General features: G+C 31.5%; 2 pseudogenes across 1 annotated transcript; both read right to left on the bottom strand.

The window, feature by feature from the left end:
- Positions 1–2,247: 2,247 nt before the first annotated feature.
- On the bottom strand, positions 2,248–3,816 carry LOC111317292 (putative receptor-like protein kinase At5g24010 pseudogene; annotated as a pseudogene).
- On the bottom strand, positions 3,637–7,523 carry LOC111317291 (putative receptor-like protein kinase At5g24010; annotated as a pseudogene). Its single transcript, XR_016333125.1, has 4 exons — positions 7,425–7,523; positions 7,307–7,378; positions 4,661–7,217; positions 3,637–4,343 (listed from the first exon to the last, which is right to left on the bottom strand). The product of XR_016333125.1 is annotated as a putative receptor-like protein kinase At5g24010 (transcript).
- Positions 7,524–17,937: the final 10,414 nt, after the last annotated feature.

The following is a 17,937-nucleotide window of genomic DNA, read 5'->3' as shown; positions in this document are numbered from 1 at the left end:
TTTCTATCAATAGTTTTATTAAAAATATTTATATAAAAATATATTTTACAATTTATTAATTTTTAAAAAAATTTTACACACTTAATTTATGTAATGTGATTTTTTAATATATAGATTTTGATATTCAATTTTAATTTAATTATTTTTAGTAAAAAAAAATCATGAATTTCATCTAAGTCTTTTCTGACTTATTGTGAAAACAGTAAGAAAATGAAAAGAAAAAGAAAGAGCGGAAGGACTAAGGACAGCTGCTTGGAAATTACTCGTACGCAGGTCCAAGTTTGGAGCATAAACCATATCAAACTAAAAACAATGGCTCTTTTTTATTGGGTTATGGTTCACTTTCCTTTACCAATAAAAAAGCATCAAGAATAACAAATTATGTGTACTTTTGTTCTTTGTTTCCACCTCCCATTTTCTATCCCGTCCCTGGATTCCTTTATGCAATCTGTATGTTTGAACCATACAATAAACTATGTTATTAATCATTTTCTTTCGTCAGGATAAAATAGATAAGATAATTTTAAAAATGATACAATTTAAAATTTTATAAAAATTATATAAATAGTTTAGGCGAATTGTGACATGATCGTTTTTATTTTTTATATATATTTGATGCGAAATAAATATGATAAGATACAAAAATTACCAAATTTAATTAAAAAAGAATAAGAGGGAAAATGAAGATAAATTGAAACTATGCCAAATAGTCATAAGATATTAGTAGAATATTGAATTCTTAATTCCGTTAATAAAAGTTCAATCCCTGACGACAAATGAAAAATAAACCTATGATTTTTAAGTAATTCACCACGTTTTTGTCTTAATCTTAACTGTGGTATTAGGGAATAGAAAAGGACAAGAAGAATTTACCAAAGGTAGTTTTATACTAGTAGCAAATTTATATGGTAGGATCTACGTTAGTTTCCAGAATTGGAAATAAGCTGTAAAGTGTAGAGACATGAGTTCTGATAAAGACAAATGAGAATGTAAAACTATTTAGCATTCAATCACAAAAAAGTATTAGAAGTCAGTCAAATACTTCCTTTGACGGAACCACTCCAAAAAACCATAAACCGTCCTTTCTCTTGACACCCAAACCACCCCTTGTTAAAAAGGGGCGGTACCTAATTCAATGGAGATGCTTAACAATTCTTTTTAGCTCCATTCTTTATTGACGGGAATATTTTGAAAGCCTTGGAACTTTTATTATACAAAGGGGGTCACTACGACCATAGACTAACAAACAACATTAACAATGAGACACTTCTGTCTCGTTCTACTGGTATTGGCCGTGCTTGTTCTCTCAGAGTCAGCTTCTGTTGATTGTTCTAGGCCTCTTCAATCAACAAACAAGATTGAAGATGCAAGCCGGGAAGCTGTTCCCAGGGACCTTAAAGATGGCAGCGGTCGGGTTTTTGCAGAGCAGCAAGGGACAACTATGGCTTCTGGACCTAGTAGAAAAGGCCCTGGTCATTAGTAATCTCTCCTTCGGATTCATTTTGTTAATTTTTTTTGTCCTTCTGGTTTGTAATTGGTCAGGAGTTTGGTCTTGGTACATATATATGTACAGTTTTAGATAATTTATTGATTCTGTCTGGTATAGTTATCAGCTGCAGATGGAAAAAAAAAAAAAAAAACAACAGCAAATGTGTCAAAGAGAAAATTTCCAAATTATAGAGCAATTTATAAGTTGTTGCAATCGCAAATTTAGTTTCATGTCTTTGGCTTTATAGTTTACTTGGCAACTTGAAGTAGCTGGCCTATGTGTCTTATCTTCTTTGCAAATCATAGACAAATACTCCGGTCAGTGGTTGGTGGCATCTGTGCATTGCAAATGAAGAAGCATAATGAAATTTTGCAATTTGTTTTCTTATCATTTTGGTCCACTAAACATAATAGGTTTTCAATGGAGTGAGCAGGATAAGCCCTGCAGCATGACCCTTGTTTTGACAAATGATCAATTTCGGATTTCTATATTCTTTCTCCCGAAGAAGAAGCTGATGGATGCTTGCAGAAGCAAACCCCCATTTTCCTGATTAAACAATCTTAGAAATCATCTCTTATAGCACAATTTAACTAGCTGGTCGTCTGGTATTTGGTAAAAATATGATCTAGGGAAATGCCTTTATACTATATTATGCATCTTGGAGTTCAAAAAGAAAGCAGTGTCAATTTGATTTCAGATATGAAACATACATAGACCAAAGACGCTAAACTAGTACTGTGCCTTGTAAACTGAATGATTTATCTGGCATCATTAATTCTCAATTAGGAGAAAACTTCACTTGATAACGGGACTGAGTCAGAGTCAGAGTCATCCTCCTCTATAGTGGACCTATCATCTCTACCAAATTCTGCACTCTTGGAAGGAAAGCGCTGGAGAACGGGAAATGATAAAATACCGGAAGCATTGGACGTGCTGTCCTCATGTGGCTCTCGTACAACTGCTGTTTGCTGAAGCTGTAAAGCATGCTCCAAGTCCCATGCCACATCACCCATGGTTGTCCTATCAGCATCATCTTCCTGCAAACATTTCTCTGCTATCTCTGCAAATTTTATTAATGAGTTGGGATTGATCCAAACTTTTGCGGATGCATCCACAATCTGCTCAAGCAATCCTTTCCTCTTGTAAAGCATTCCCCATTCGGCTAGGTTCACTTGCTCTCTTGGAAGTGTAGGGTTGATAGCTGGCCTCGCACATAGCATCTCAAGAAGAACCTCCACAACGAACGAATAAACATCAGATTTTTCTGTCAGCTGTTGTGTCCTAAAGTACTCAGGATCAAGAGAACTGAAAGTTCCTTCAAAGTCTGCGCTGGCATGGGTTTGATCAGGAGAACCTGATCTTGAAAGGCCAAAGTCAGCTACTTTGGCTACAAGGTTCTCATCAAGCAAGATGTTTGTGGACTTGACATCACGGTGGATGATGCCCCCAGATGTACCTTTGAGGAGGTAATGTTGTCCTCTTGCTGCACCAATGCAAATTTCAAGCCTTTGCTTCCAAGACAAGCAAGGTAGTTTTGAGTTATATAGGTGATCCCTCAAAGTTCCATGGACTCGTAGATCTGTATCATCTCAAACCCTTCGTCACAATATCCGATCAGGGAAACAAGTTGCGAATTGCAATGGTTAATTTTGGATAAAACCATGATCTCCGTCTGAAATTCTGGCAGTCCTTAACCTGACCCTGGCTCACTTCGTTTCACAGCAACTTTCAAGCCAGTTCTGAGAGTTCCTCCATCGATAGACATTACCAAATCCACCCTTACCAATCTGCAACTTCTTATCGAAGTTGTTTGTTGCTAACTGAATCTCAAAATATGGTATCTTTAAACTCAGATTCAAGTTAGGGACAGGCGAAACATTGATGGTTCCCTCTGTGCCTTATGTTGACAGTTGAGACGTCTTCAAAATAATGTGAGTACTTTCTTTATGTGCAGAAAATGGTGACCAATATGAAGTTTTAACAGGTTTTTGGTTCCTGCTTCTCAATCCAAAAAACAGCAGACCTCCAAAAATTTAGACAAGAACCCACAATAATAAAGACAGACTTCTGGTTGGACTCATTTGTTTTAGGAACCAAATCAGATTGCCCCATCACTTCCATTATCTCAACCCCATTTAGAAAGGCTTTGTCTTGTCTCTATACAACTACTATCAGGCCCCATGGAAACAGACTTCTGGTTGGACTCAATTGTTATAGAAACTGTGTCACGGATATGTTAGTTGGACATGGCTTCAAGGTGATCTTTACCTGCCAGCATATAGTTTCCTGGCACTGTTAAATCTCATTAATTTTTCTGAATTGGACATGTTACAGTTATATGATGATTGATTTTGAAGATCTCGTGACTTTTGTCAAATTTTTTGGGTGAGAACTTCGGATGAAAAGGTCATGATATTCAGCAAGTTCCTGTGAGCGACTGGAAATAAACAAGAACTATTAGTGATTCATTCCTCAAATCATGTGCCTCGAATCTATTTAGCATCTCTGACACTCTGTAATTGCTGAGGTCGTAGTTTACCATTGGCTAGAGGGTCTTCTAAAAACCACGCATGGGGCAACAAGTTAGAAGACTAACTGTTCTAACAGGGAACAAACATAAACAGATATACATTTACTTCAGAATATATTGGATTATTATTTTACAAGCACTTCATACATACTCCATCATCCATCATTTAGCAGAAGTTGAACCTCGGGTTGTAATCTGTTTTGAGTCAACCCTCGATTCAGTTCTAGTTGATTTGCTGGAGTTCATATAACATCCTTGATGTCTTGGCCCGTCAGGTTGATAGCAGATTTTAAATGTTGACATGACATGAGTGATCTTCCTTCCCTGGTAAAGCCCTTGTATTAGTTAGCCATACTATTATCGCAAAATTGACAGAAATGAAATTTTCCTGCCAAAGAACAGATCCTAGGAACAAAAGAATAGAAATAAGAACATTTATTCTTCAACCAAGATGATAAATCTGACCTGCTTAAGTTTACCAATTTTTAAGAACATTAATCCGCTGCTGATTGATACACTTCACTTCACACTTTACAGTATTGGGCGAAGGAGGAAGAAGTTTAAGTTTCTCCATTTTTCACCAAAACAATAAATAGCTAACAGATATCAGAAACTGCTGAAATTATGATCATATTTGGTACCTTGAATTAATGCAGATTATCTAGGGCCAGCAAACTTCAACTGGGAGAACATTTCACTAGCAGATTTATCTGAGCCACTGTTACCTACTATGGACTGTTCATTTTCTTCAACTGGAAAGCTACTGGTTGGTAAATGCAGGAGCACGGCAATCCCAACTGCAATGAAACATTAGTGGTGCTTTCACCAAGGTCTTCTCTGTTTATTTCTGTATGTATGCTCAATGCATATTCTAAGTCCCATAGCACATCGCGCATCGTAGGCCTATTACTAACCTTTGCCTCCAAACACTTCTCAACTATTTCACCAAAATTTCTAAACGAATTAGGGTTTATTTTATCCACTAGGGAAGGATCAATAATTTTTTCAAGCTGCCCTTTCTTTAGCCAAAACAAACCCCAATCTGCTAGGTTCACCTCTTCCTTCTGAGGTGAGTTGATAATGGCTGGTCTAGCACAGAGAACTTCTAGAAGTACCACTTCAAAAGCGTACACATCAGATTTTTCTGTCGACTCTAAAGACAAAATATTCTGGATGAAAATAACCAATGCTACCTTCTTACAATTGTATTATCCAGGGTTAGATCAGAATGACTTGATTTTGAAATACCGAAATCAGATACTTTAGCTGTGTAATTTTAATCTAGAAAGATGGCTGTTGACTTAACATCACGGTGAATAATTTTCACAGCTGAACTTGTGTGCAGGAAATGGAGGGCTGTTGCTGAGCCAATGCAGATCTCAAGTCTTTTCTCCCATGACAATCCATTTTGTTTAGAACAGCCATTTGTGTCATATAGATTATCTCTAAGATTCCCCTTTTCCATGAATTCATAAACCAATATCATTTCAGACCTTTCATCACAGAATCCCATCAAGGAAACAAGGTTGCGATGGCAAGCTCGGGAAAGTACCATTATCTCTGTCTGGAATTCCGCAAGACCCTGCTTGTATCCTGGTTTCCTTCGTTTAACAGCGACTTTCTTACCATGAAGAGTTCCACCATATACTTTTCCAAATCCACCCTCACCAATGAAAAGTTTTGAGTCAAAATCTTGTGTTGCTTGCCGTATTTCAGCAAAGGGTATCCTTAATCCAAGGTCCAAACCATGACCAACAGTTGTAGAATTTGACATGTCATTTTCACTCCATCCAGGAAAAGCCAAAGAAGATGGCAAACGTGGATTTTCAACCGCATCTTCTTTCTTGCAAACTAGACGAATCATTGCGACCGCCATTATAATGAATGCAAATGCCAGACCAAGTGAACCGTCAATAATGAACAAAATTTTGTTCTTGGGCTTGGGTGGCATTGGCACAAAAGACGAATATGAATTTTCCATTAGCTGCATAATCTCAAGGCCATTCAAAAAGGCAATTTGATATGTATCATCTTTAGGAGGGGCGACACTTATGACAATATTTCCAGATTTAACAGAATCAACAACAAAATCAGCATAAAATGGAGCTACCAACTTATTAACTATCTCATTTGTACTAATCAACTGACAAAAATTTCCATTGATGCAGAGACTGAGCAGAGAATATTGAAGTGAGATGCTAACAGAAATGCGCCCGAACAAAGTGCCTAGCATGCTCATTGGCTTTAAAACGCCAAGTACTACTCGAAAACTTTATCTTGCTGCTATTATTAGAATTCAATTCTTTGGCAGTCCCATAGACTTCCTCTGGGCCAATATACCTAGTTGAACCATTAGTTCCATGTTCAGATTCTAATTGATCATAGCTGATTGGCCTGTTTTTAGCAAATCCTGGGAAGAGCAAAAACTGGTCATCTGATGTCCAATACCTCATAAGTGTATCATTCTTTTCCGTGTTGTTGGGACCTCCGATATCGATTCTATAAGCTTTTTGCAAAACATTAGAAAGTAAACCACTATAATTGCCTTTAATCCCAGACAAATTTATGTGTGTGGCGTAATCAGGGATGAAGCCATTAGGGGCAAGAAAGACTTCAATGGCAATTACAAAGCCAACATGATATTTGAGAAGGTATGAAGTAGGTCAAGAATTTACCAGCTCCAATTCTAAGTAAGAATTCCTTAACCACTGTGGATTCATTGCTATTTTTCGTGGTAAAATTCGACAACAGTAAAAGCAATGGAGCTGAGGCATTAGGTTGGGCTGAGACATTAAACACAGCATCCGCTAAACTGACAGAAGATGAGAGAGCAAAGAAATGAAGACGTACCAGGTACGTGCCCTTTTGGCTTATTTCAAGCTTATAAGGGGAAGGGCGTCTGAATATTCTTGCTGTTTGATAGAGCATTGGTGTATCACCTGAAGGTTTAGTGTCTTGGACAGGTTTGCATCCTCTTCCAGAAAAGGGACCGTCTCCTGTGAAGTTCCTGATTCCAAAGGTGACACTAGCCTTTGATCCACAGTTAACGAAGTACTCATAAGGAAGAGTGTAAGTATCATCAACAGCTTCAGCTGGCGGGAGAAGAAAGAGTGAACAGAAACGCGTAGTAGGAGAAGTGAGAGCAGAACCGTATAAGAGTGAAGCATTTCCGCAGAAACTGCAAGTTGTTGCTGCTTTTCAGTGACGGGAAGTATAAGATAATCATGCATCGCCACCGCAAAGAAACAATAGAGCTTTTTCCTCGTTTAAAAAAAAAAAAAACAGACTTGTGGTTGAACTGAATTGCTTTTTGTTAGAAGTTGCTCGCTTTTATATTTGAAAGCGACATGTAGCTTTCTCTTTTCTCAAGAATCAACTGGAAATGGACAATTTTATGTTTATTACCTTGCAAACCTTCGGTGTGTGTAATTTTTCTACAGTAGAATCAAAATGACATTTGTAGTCTCCAAATTCAAGTGCCTTTGTTCTTGCCAATAAAATCATGCTTTCAGAGAAACACTATCGGGCTTGCATGTTGCAATTCCAAAGCCCATGTTGTTGTTCTCTTTGTCCAACCAAAATCAGTATGCAAACGCTTGTCTTCCATGGTATTGACACTAACATTGATCATTCCTCTGCATTTTCTCTCTGGATTCTAATATCTATGCACGAGAAATTGTTAGGGAATTAAAAAATGAATGATGGCTATATGAATTTTGCTAGAATTTTTTGTAAAGTGAACTGCTATTAATTAGTGATTTTATAGTTTAATAAAATATATTTTATCTTAATATAAAATAAGTATGAGAGTTTAAATAATTAATTGTGATCATTTATATATAGGTTTTACACATCTTACAGGATTAGTGTGATTTGTTGATTGTGTCAACTTTTAACCTAATAAACTTTTGACGAGAAAGGTTTTAGGGTTTTAATAATATTTTGCTAAGCTCCAACTCTTCACTTCTAATTAACAGTATTTACCTATTGAGAGTTACTAATAAACAAAGAGTGAAGGGAAAAGCCTAGTATTTTCAAGAATTGGTGTTGCTTTCACTTTTCAATTATGTCTACCCATGCAGGTGTGTAATTAAATTTATTGTTCTAATATTTACATATATTTCTTGAAATTTAAAATTATGCATATATGTGGTATCAATGCCTTCTTATGTGAAATGTTTTTCTTCATCTCGAGTCTTCTGACTCTTTTAAATTATTGCATAACTAGTGTCCTCTTGTCTGGTAGTCGCTAATTGGCAATATGATTGGACTTAGGATCCAAATTTATGATTTTAAATTTTAATTTTGCATCAAATCAATATTTTAGACAAAATTTTGTGATTATCGCAATCCAACTTTCTAATCTTATTTTCTTAAAATTGATTTGGGGATTTTATTTTCTTTTGTAAGAGGATTAAAATTATATATGGAACATTTATTAATTCATCTTATAGAGAAAAGAAATTGGGGTTTAAATATTTGGGTTCAAGATTTGACTAAATTCAAGATTTAATTAAAACCTTAATATTTTATATGTTTTAATCAAAATTGGTTATCAAATATTGTTACCCATATGTTTTAAACTTGAAACATGTGTTTTAGTTACAAGTAATTTGGATTTTAATTGATCAATTGTGAAGAAACTATAAAGTTATGTATGTATTTCTATCCTAAAATAAATTAATATTGATTTATGTTGTTTTGATGAGATTTAAAGCATGAATTTTGTAAATATATGTCTTAATTAAATTTTAGACCATTTAATTGTATTAAAATTCAAGGAAAGCATGAAAAATCTTAGAAAGAAAATTAAGTAACAAAAACGGGTCAAGAATGGTTATGAACATGAAATTTTGTTCTCAAATTCATCGTGATTTATGTTTTTTTTATGCATATTGTGGCATAGGTTTTGTAAATCAATATATTAATTGCATGTTTAAGGTTTAATTGCAAAAAAAATCATCAAAATTGGCTTAAAATTTGAAATAAACCTAAATTGGGTTAAATTTGACCAATCAAGTTGGGTCAACCTGGCTGAAGCCAGGAGATGAAGAGTGCCAAGTCACGACCATGTTGACTAGGTGATTAGTACTGAGTTAATAAATAGTACCGAATCAATAAATTGACTTGTTTAGGCTTATTTTGGATCCGTTTTCGGTACCGTTTGTTTTGTTAGTTTCAAAATTTTGTGCTACATTTATTTTTTTTTTTTATGAAATTTTTAAATAACATAAAATATTTATTATATAATATTTATGTATGATGAAATAATTATTATATTTTATACACATGAATTCTGTTATTTTATAATAAAATATTTGGTATACTTGAAATTTATTAAAGGTACGTACTCTCTTTATATAACATTTAAATTTTACATACTTTTAACCTAAAGTTATATGTACAATTGAATAAATTAAGTAAAATTTATTTTACTAATTTTTGAACTTTTGTTTAAATGCAACGTGGATTTTTAAAACAATTTGGATTTAAACTCCACAAGATTTTGGTACTACTATTATTTTATTGTTATTTTTCATAAATAGATAATACTAAATAACATTTAATTAAAATAATTGGAGTTTAAAATTGTTTCTTTGATTTATTTTTTCCTATGACTATATTAATATTATGTGTCATTGTTGATTTGTGAAATCTTTATTTTTGATACATGATACATAAGAATTAAGTATTAAATTATCCATAAAATTCAAAACATTTGGTTTGAATACAATAAATTATTTTTTGATTTAATGAGACATATTCGATTTAATTGTGTACTTTCAACCTAAATGTAAATATATATGCTAATTAAATTTTAGAGCATTTAATTGCATTAAAACTCAAGGAAAACATGAAAAAAAATCAACTAATAAAAACGGGTCAAGAATGGCTATGAACATAAAATTTTGTTCTCGAATTCATGGTGATTTATGTTTTTTTTATGCATATTGTGGCATAGGTTTTGTAAATCCATAGGTTAATTGTATGTTTAAAGGTTTAATTGCAAAAAAAAAAATGATTTAAAAATTGAAATAAACCTAAACTATGTCAAATTTGACCCAGTCAAGTCGGATCAACCTGAAGGTAGTAGATGAACAGTGATGAGTTATAACAGTGCTAACTTGGTGAACAGTACTGAGTTAATAAATAGTGCTAGAATCAAGAAATTGACCTATCTAAACTCATTTTGTGTTCATTTTCGATGTCGTTTGTTTTTTTAGTTTCCAAATTTTATACCGTATTTATTTATTATTTTTATGAAATTTTTAAATGCCATAAAATATTTATTATATAATATTTATGTATGATTAAATAATTATTATATTTTTTGCACATGAATTTGTTATTTTATTTTATAATAAAATATTTTAGCATGTTTGAAATCTATTGAAGGTACGTATTCTTCTTATATGACACTTAAATTTTACATATTCTCAACTTGAAATTACGTGTATAATTGAATAAATTAAGTAAAATTTATTTTACTAAATTTTGGACTTTTGTTTAAATGCAACATGGATTGTTAAGGCAATTTGGATTTAAACTTTACTAGGTTTTGGTACCGCTAGTATTTTATTAGTATTTTTTTCATAATTAGATAATATTAAATAATATTTATTTAAAATAATTGGAATTTAAAATTGTTTCCTTGATTTATTTTTTCCTATGACTATATTAACATTATGTATCATTGTTGATTTATGAAATTTTTATTTTTGACACATGATACATGAAAATTAAGTATTGAGTGAAAATATTAAACTATTTATAAAATTCAGGGCACTTGGTTTGAATGCAATAAATTACTTTTTGATCCAATGAGACATATTCAGTTTAATTATGTATTTTCAACTTGGATGTGAAGATATGTGTTACTTAAATTTTAGAGCATTTAATTGCATTAAAACTTAAAGAAAAAATGAAAAATCTAAAAAAGAAAATCAAGTAATAAAAATCGGTCAAGAATGACTATGAACAAAAAATTTTGTTCTCAAATTCATGGTGATTTATGTGTTTTTTATACATATTGTGGCATGGGTTTTGTAAATCCATATGTTAATTGCATGTTTAAAGGTTTAAATAGAAAAAAAATTGGTTTAAAAATTGAAATAAACCTAAATCGGTCAAATTTGACCCATTCAAGTTGGGTCAACCTAGCGAAAGCTAGGAGATGAACGAGTCATAATAGTACTGACTCGATAAACAGTGCTGAGCTAGTGAATAGTGTTAGAATCAAGAAATTGACTTATTTGAACTCATTTCGCGTCCATTTTCAGTGCCATTTTTTCTTTTAGTTTTGATATTTTATGCTGTATTTGTTTATTATTTTTATAAAACTTTTAAATGGCATAAAATATTTATTATATAATATTTATGTATAATTAAATAATTATTATATTTTGTGTATGTGAATTCTAGTATTTTATTTTATAGTAAAATATTTTGACATGCTTGTAGTCTATTGAATATACGTACTCTCCCTATATGATATTTAAATTTTACGTACTCTCGAGCTAAAATTATGTGTATAATTGAATAAATTAAGTAAAATTTATTTTATTAATTTTTGGACTTTTGTTTGAATGCAACATGAATTGTTAAGACAATTTGGATTTAAACTTCATGAGGTTTTGGTACCACTAGTATTTTGTTTGTATTTTTTTAATAGTTAGATAATATTAAATAGTATTTATTTGAAATAAGTGGAGTTTAAAATTATTGCCTTAATTAATTTTTCCTTTGATTATGTTGACATAATGTATCATTGTTGATTTATGAAATTTTTATGTTTGGTACATGATACAAAAGAATTAAGTATTGAATAAAAATATTATATTATCCATAAAATTTAAGGCACTTAGTTTGAATGCAATAAATTATTTTTTGATATAGTGAGACACATCCAGTTTAAGTATTTCATAAGAAAAGATCATACCCATAATAATTGTCATAACATATAGATCCGAAAATTTATAACTAGATTTAACAAATGAATGAAGTCATCACCAATCTTTTTTATCTATGTGTGATTGGTCACTTAAGGAATCTATCATCTTAAAGAGCTCCTAAGCTTGACTAAGCGTCTCTAAAAGAATAGGTTCGGGTCTACTAACCTATTTAGGGTTCGAGAGTTCGGTTACATGTAAGGAATGTTATAACACCCCCACATGCCAATCCAAAGGATGATACCATATTATTTCAAATTTATCCTAAGGTTTGGAGTATAATGGTTTCCAAGTTAAATATTGAAAACAATTTTTAAGATTCTCCATTAATCTGGTAGAACTTTTAAAAAATACTTCCTCACCTCAAGAATATTCAAGAATCTCATTGGATTTCTTAAAGAGGTCCCGTCGTCGAAAAAAAGGTTTATTTATTATTTTTTATTATTATCATTTTTTCTTGTTGAAAATAAATCTAATTATTCCACCATTTGGGTCAAATTAAAAATATTTTCTCTTTTGAATTTTTAAAATTTTCACCATTTAAGCCTATTTAAAAATTTTTTTTTCTTGAAAAGAAAATAATATGAAATTATTTTTATTGAAATTTCATCTAAATTATTCTACAATTTGGGTCAAATTTAGAGAAAATTTCTCACATAGAGATTTATTAGAAATTTATCGTTTGAAATTTCTAAGAATCTCATCCTTGGATAATTATCATATATTTTCAACCAAAATTTTTGTTTGGAAAAAGAATACAATTACTTTTATTGAAACTTTCATTTAAATTATTCCACAATTTTGGATAAATTTAGAGAAAATTTTTCACTTAGAGATTTCTTAGGAATTTACCATTTGAAATTTCTAAGAATCTTATCATTGGGTAATTTGTATTTAATTCCCATAATTTTTATATTTTTTCATTTTATATTTTTTTGTTTGAAAATAAATATTAATTACTATTATTGAAACTTTATCTAAATTATTCCACCATTTGAGACAAATTTAGAGAAAATTTCTCACCTAAGAATTTTATATAAATTTACTATTTGAAATTTCTATAAATTCTACATTGGATAAATAATATTTATTCCCAAAATTTTATTTTTATTATATTTATTTATTTATTTCTAAATTTATTCATGCAAAAAAAAAAAACTAAAAAAAACACATAAAAATAAATAAATAAAAAAAATACTAAAAAAACTACCAAAAATAGCTTGGCTGGAGCGACTCGGGATGGTTTGGCTACAGACTCAGAAAGAGGCTGCAACAGCGTGGCTCGGGGCAAGCGGCTTGGCTCGGTGCGACTGAAGGGTTTGGTTGGCACGCGGGTCAGGAATGGGTTCACGCTTGGGTTGGGTCGCTAGATGGCAAAACATGCAGATCTTTTGGGATTATGAAGGTCAAAACGACATCATTTCGTAGGGGGTATAAAAGGCTGAGTTCAGTTCTTTTTCCTTAGATCTCTCCTCCCTACTCTCTCTCTTCCTTTTCTTTTCTCTCTCTCTCTCTCTGGCACCCCAAGAACGCCGTTGAATTTTATCGAATTCTGGAAAATTTGGCCTGAATCTAGGTTTTTCGCAGGAAATTTGTCAAAAAGTTCAACGATTTCTAGAGATGTTATGTCGAAAACTGGGGATATCATCGAAAAATTCAATCGGTGTCGAAAAAGTAGCCTAAAAATTCAACCAGTGCCGAAAATTTTTAGTTTTCGATGAAAAAAATTTGAAAAAAATTTCTAACAATCCTAGGATTCTCGTAGTCTTTCTAAATACTTTTTGCCCACTTCTTTTTTTTGTTTACCCTATTTTTTGTGTTTCTCTTTCTATTTTCCTATGTGTGTCCTTTCTGTGTTTGATCAATATGTATTTATAGGAATTAATCATAGAGCCCCTGACTAATCCAGATTCCCTTTTCGATTGGGTTATCAGATTAACCCTTAGACTTATTCTATAAGGATTAAGTCTAACTATGATTCTATCTAACCCCATTCATGCAAGATTCATTCTTATTTTTTTATTATTTTTATTTATTCTAATTATTATTTCATAACCAAAAATCAATCTAAAAAAGAAAAGAAAGAAAGAAAGAAAAAAAAATCTAGAAGAAAAACAAACAAATTAATTAATTAAGCCCAAAATTTTGGGTTTGACTGACCCCATTGGACCAAACCCAATTGATCTGGGCCTAGACCAAATTAGGTGTCTATAACTGCCCCTCTTTGCACATTTTTTGTAAAACAAAAATTGTGCAAAGACGTAGATACCCATTCAAGACTCAACTTGACATTTTTCTCTTTTTTTATTTTTTTATTATTATTTTCATTTTTTTTTGTTTTAGTCAAAGCTCCTCTAAGTAGAGGCTCAATGACTTTGAGAAACATAAATGCTCATCTAAACAGAGGCTCAACAACTTTAAAAAATAAATAAGGCTATTTTAAACAGAAGCTCAACAACTTTAAAAAATAAACAAAGCTCCTCTAATCAGATGCTCAATAACTTTTGAAAAATAAATAAGGCTCCTCTAAACAGAGGCTCAACAACTTTGAAAATAAATAAGACTTCTCTAAACAGAGGCTCAATGACTTTTGAAAAATTAACAAGGCTCCTTTAATCAGAAGTATAACGACTTTGAAAAATAAAATAAAGCTCCTCTAAACAAAGGCTCAACGACTTTTGAAAAATGAACAAGGCTCCTCTAATCAGAGGCACAACGACTTTGAAAAATAAAACAAAGCTCTTATTGACAGAGTCACTAAAACTTTGAAAAAGTAAATTACTTCTCTAAATAGAGGCACCACAACTTTGAAAAGTAAATTGTTCCTCTAAACAGAGGTACCACAACTTTGAAAAAATAAATGCTCATTGACAATCATGTCTAGAGGAGTCGTAGATCATATATGATGGAATTTGTAATGAAAACTCAAAGATTCACAATTTGAGTTCAATAACCAAAGTTTTACATTCGCAAAAACCTTTCAACTTCGTAAAAATTCACTGAAATTTGATTCTCAAAATTTTAGTTTCACAAGAATTTGATTCATAAGATCTCAAGATTCACATTTGCAAATTGTAAGACTTGCATCCACATTCAAAGAGTCTCATTTAAATATTGGAGATTCATATCTAAAAGTTTAAAATTTCTCATTCAAGTTCAAAGGCTCACATACAATAAAACTTAGAGTTTCACATCTAAGTTCAAAGGTTTTCACTAAAAAATTTAGAGATTTGCATCCAAAAGTTGAGTTCAAAGCTTTTCGTTTGAATTTTGAAAATTCACATCCAAAACTTCAAAACTTTTCATTCTAGTTCGAAGATTCACATTTGATGAACTTTAGGATTTCACACCTCAAATATTCTCGTTTTGAAACTAAAAAATTCTCATTTGAGTTCAAAGACTCCCATTTGAAAACTCAAAAATTCTCATCAAAAGATTCACAATTTATTTTTCAAGTGACTCAAAATTGTGCATGCAATGAATGTCATGATCAATGATGCAAATATTTTCTTAATGATGCAAATGCAACAATTCAGATTCTTATAATGCCATATTCTTAACCATGATTCAAATGTTTACTGCATAATGCAAATGCATTTTCAAACCAAAGTTTTAAACAACAATGCTAATGTAATGCATGTAATTCTAATCAAAATGTGGTAATATAGTCCTCAAGACTCCACCATCTCTCACCCTTCTTCTTCAACTTCTCAACACTTTGGAACAAGTTTCATCAACTGATCATTATTTCTATCCCTTATAGGTTTTTCAGCACTAACAATTTCAAAACAAATTTCATCCATTGTCCCATATCATTTAATCATAACTCATAGGCTCATCAGTACTAGCAATTTTAGAATAAATTTTATCATTTGATCTATATTATGTTCATCACTTGATCACCATTGACAGGTTATGTCGACCAATTCATTCCTATATTCATCATTTGGTCACACCATGTGCCTTCTCAAATCATTTTTTCTAGGTTTCTATCTTCTTTTTTTTCTTATCATTTTGGATTTTTCTTCAAAGGAATGTAAGACTCTTTTATGCACATTGTCACTCATTCATCATCATTTCAATTCTTGACAAATATAATGCACTCATACATTTTCTCGATTTATTCTGGGGATACAACAATAATAGAGCACAAGGTGAATTGGAAAAAAGGTAATCAATAAGGAATGAGTTTGGTACGAAAATAAATGAAAAAAAAAACAAATTGGATGCATGTCATTGGGATGAATGGTATATTCAAACAATGAATATTCAGACAATTTTGAACATTAATCCAGGATTCATTTTTTAAAAACTCATTCTATTAATTTTTTAAAATCACATTGAGCTCATTGAACTTTGCCCTTAACTCTGAAGGATTTTCAAATGTCTTTGATCTTTCATATATGTGAACTGTCTATCCAACACTCAATTTAGAGATTTGTCTACCCAAAATCGCCCTTTCGAATTTTTAATTTGAGTCTTTTTTTTCATCTTTTTTTATTTTTTCTCTTTTTTCATCTTTTTTCCTTTTTATTTTTTCCTTTTTCTTTATTTTTCTCTTTTTATTTCTTTTTTCTTTTTTTTTTTCTCTTTTTTCATACATTCACCCATTTTTCACGTCAGTCTTTAGAGCAACCAAGCATGATTCTGTCATTTCATCATGAGCATGCCTTAACCCAACATATGATCATTCAATTTGAGCATTCATATTTGATCCAAATGAACTTTTAAATATTATAATATAGGCCATGGTGAAGGGTCATGAAAAAATAGATATAATAGGCTCAAAACATGTACTAAAAATGTTTAAAACCAAAGGATCATCACTTGATGTAACTTGGCATTTTGCCACATTATTTCACTACTTTTTCTTTTTTCATATTCACCTCACTCCTAATAAAAGGATTCACATTACTTTGCTCTAAATCATGTATGGCATTTTTCTTTACTTTTTTTTCCTTATTTTTCTTTTAGACCTTTTAGACTTTTTTTCTTTCTAAAAAATTATCCTCTAGTGTAGAGGGTGATCCTTGGTTAGGGTTCTTTTAGAAAAAAAAATTATAACAGGTTCAAAGGGGTAACAATGAATGGTTTTTCAAATGGTAAAAGAAAAACACTCATTTTTCATCTCAAATGTGAATACTTTCCTTAAACATCATCTATTGAGCAAAAACAAGCTCATAGATTTGTATAAAAGACTGCACATTTTCAAGATATATTAATTTCACATCTGTTAGTAGCTGGTTTCCTTTGCTCAAATAGTCTCCTCAGATCAATGTGAATGAGTTCTCAAAATTAAATCCCAAAATTTTTCTTATCATTGTCTAAACATTCATCATTTGAACTTTGAGAATAGAAATGAAAAGTTATAAAAGGTAACAGAGCATGGAACAATGGTTGAGTGAAAGAGAAAATGTAATGAAATGCATTAACTTGCCCTTATTAAAATGATAACAAATGAAATCCTATTGCATAAAAGAAATCTTAAATTACTCTAAAAAAAATCTTAAAATGATAAGAAACTTCCAACCAGCCTTATCTTCATTCTCCAAAATTGTGCCCCTGTGCATCAAGTGAAGGATCTTTATTGACATATTGTCCCTTGATTCATTGTAGCTCTTCAGACTTTTTTGAATTAATGTGTTCTTGATTCTCATTCAGAGCATTAACATTATGATTAGGCAATGGATTACCACTAACATTAGCTGTTGTTGCTCTTCTTTGATCAAAACTTACCATTCCATCCTTGATTAACTATTGTACCTTATGCTTTAGAGCAGTGCAATTTTTAGTGAAATGACCAGTAATATCATAGTGGTAGTCACAGTGAGCTGTAAGATCATACTACTTATGATAGGGTGGCTTGAGTGGCTTCACACTACTGGCAATCAAGTGGCTGTTATAGAGCTCTCGATATAACTTCGTATAAGTCATGGGGATTGAATCAAATATGAATTTTTTTTGAGTAA

This window comes from Durio zibethinus, chromosome 24 (genome assembly GCF_047325235.1).
Source record: "Durio zibethinus cultivar Kanyao isolate XHJ-2024 chromosome 24, ASM4732523v1, whole genome shotgun sequence".
In the NCBI taxonomy this organism is placed as follows: domain Eukaryota; kingdom Viridiplantae; phylum Streptophyta; class Magnoliopsida; order Malvales; family Malvaceae; genus Durio; species Durio zibethinus.
Note: the sequence above shows the minus strand (reverse complement) of the source record. Positions and strands in the feature narration are given on the sequence as shown.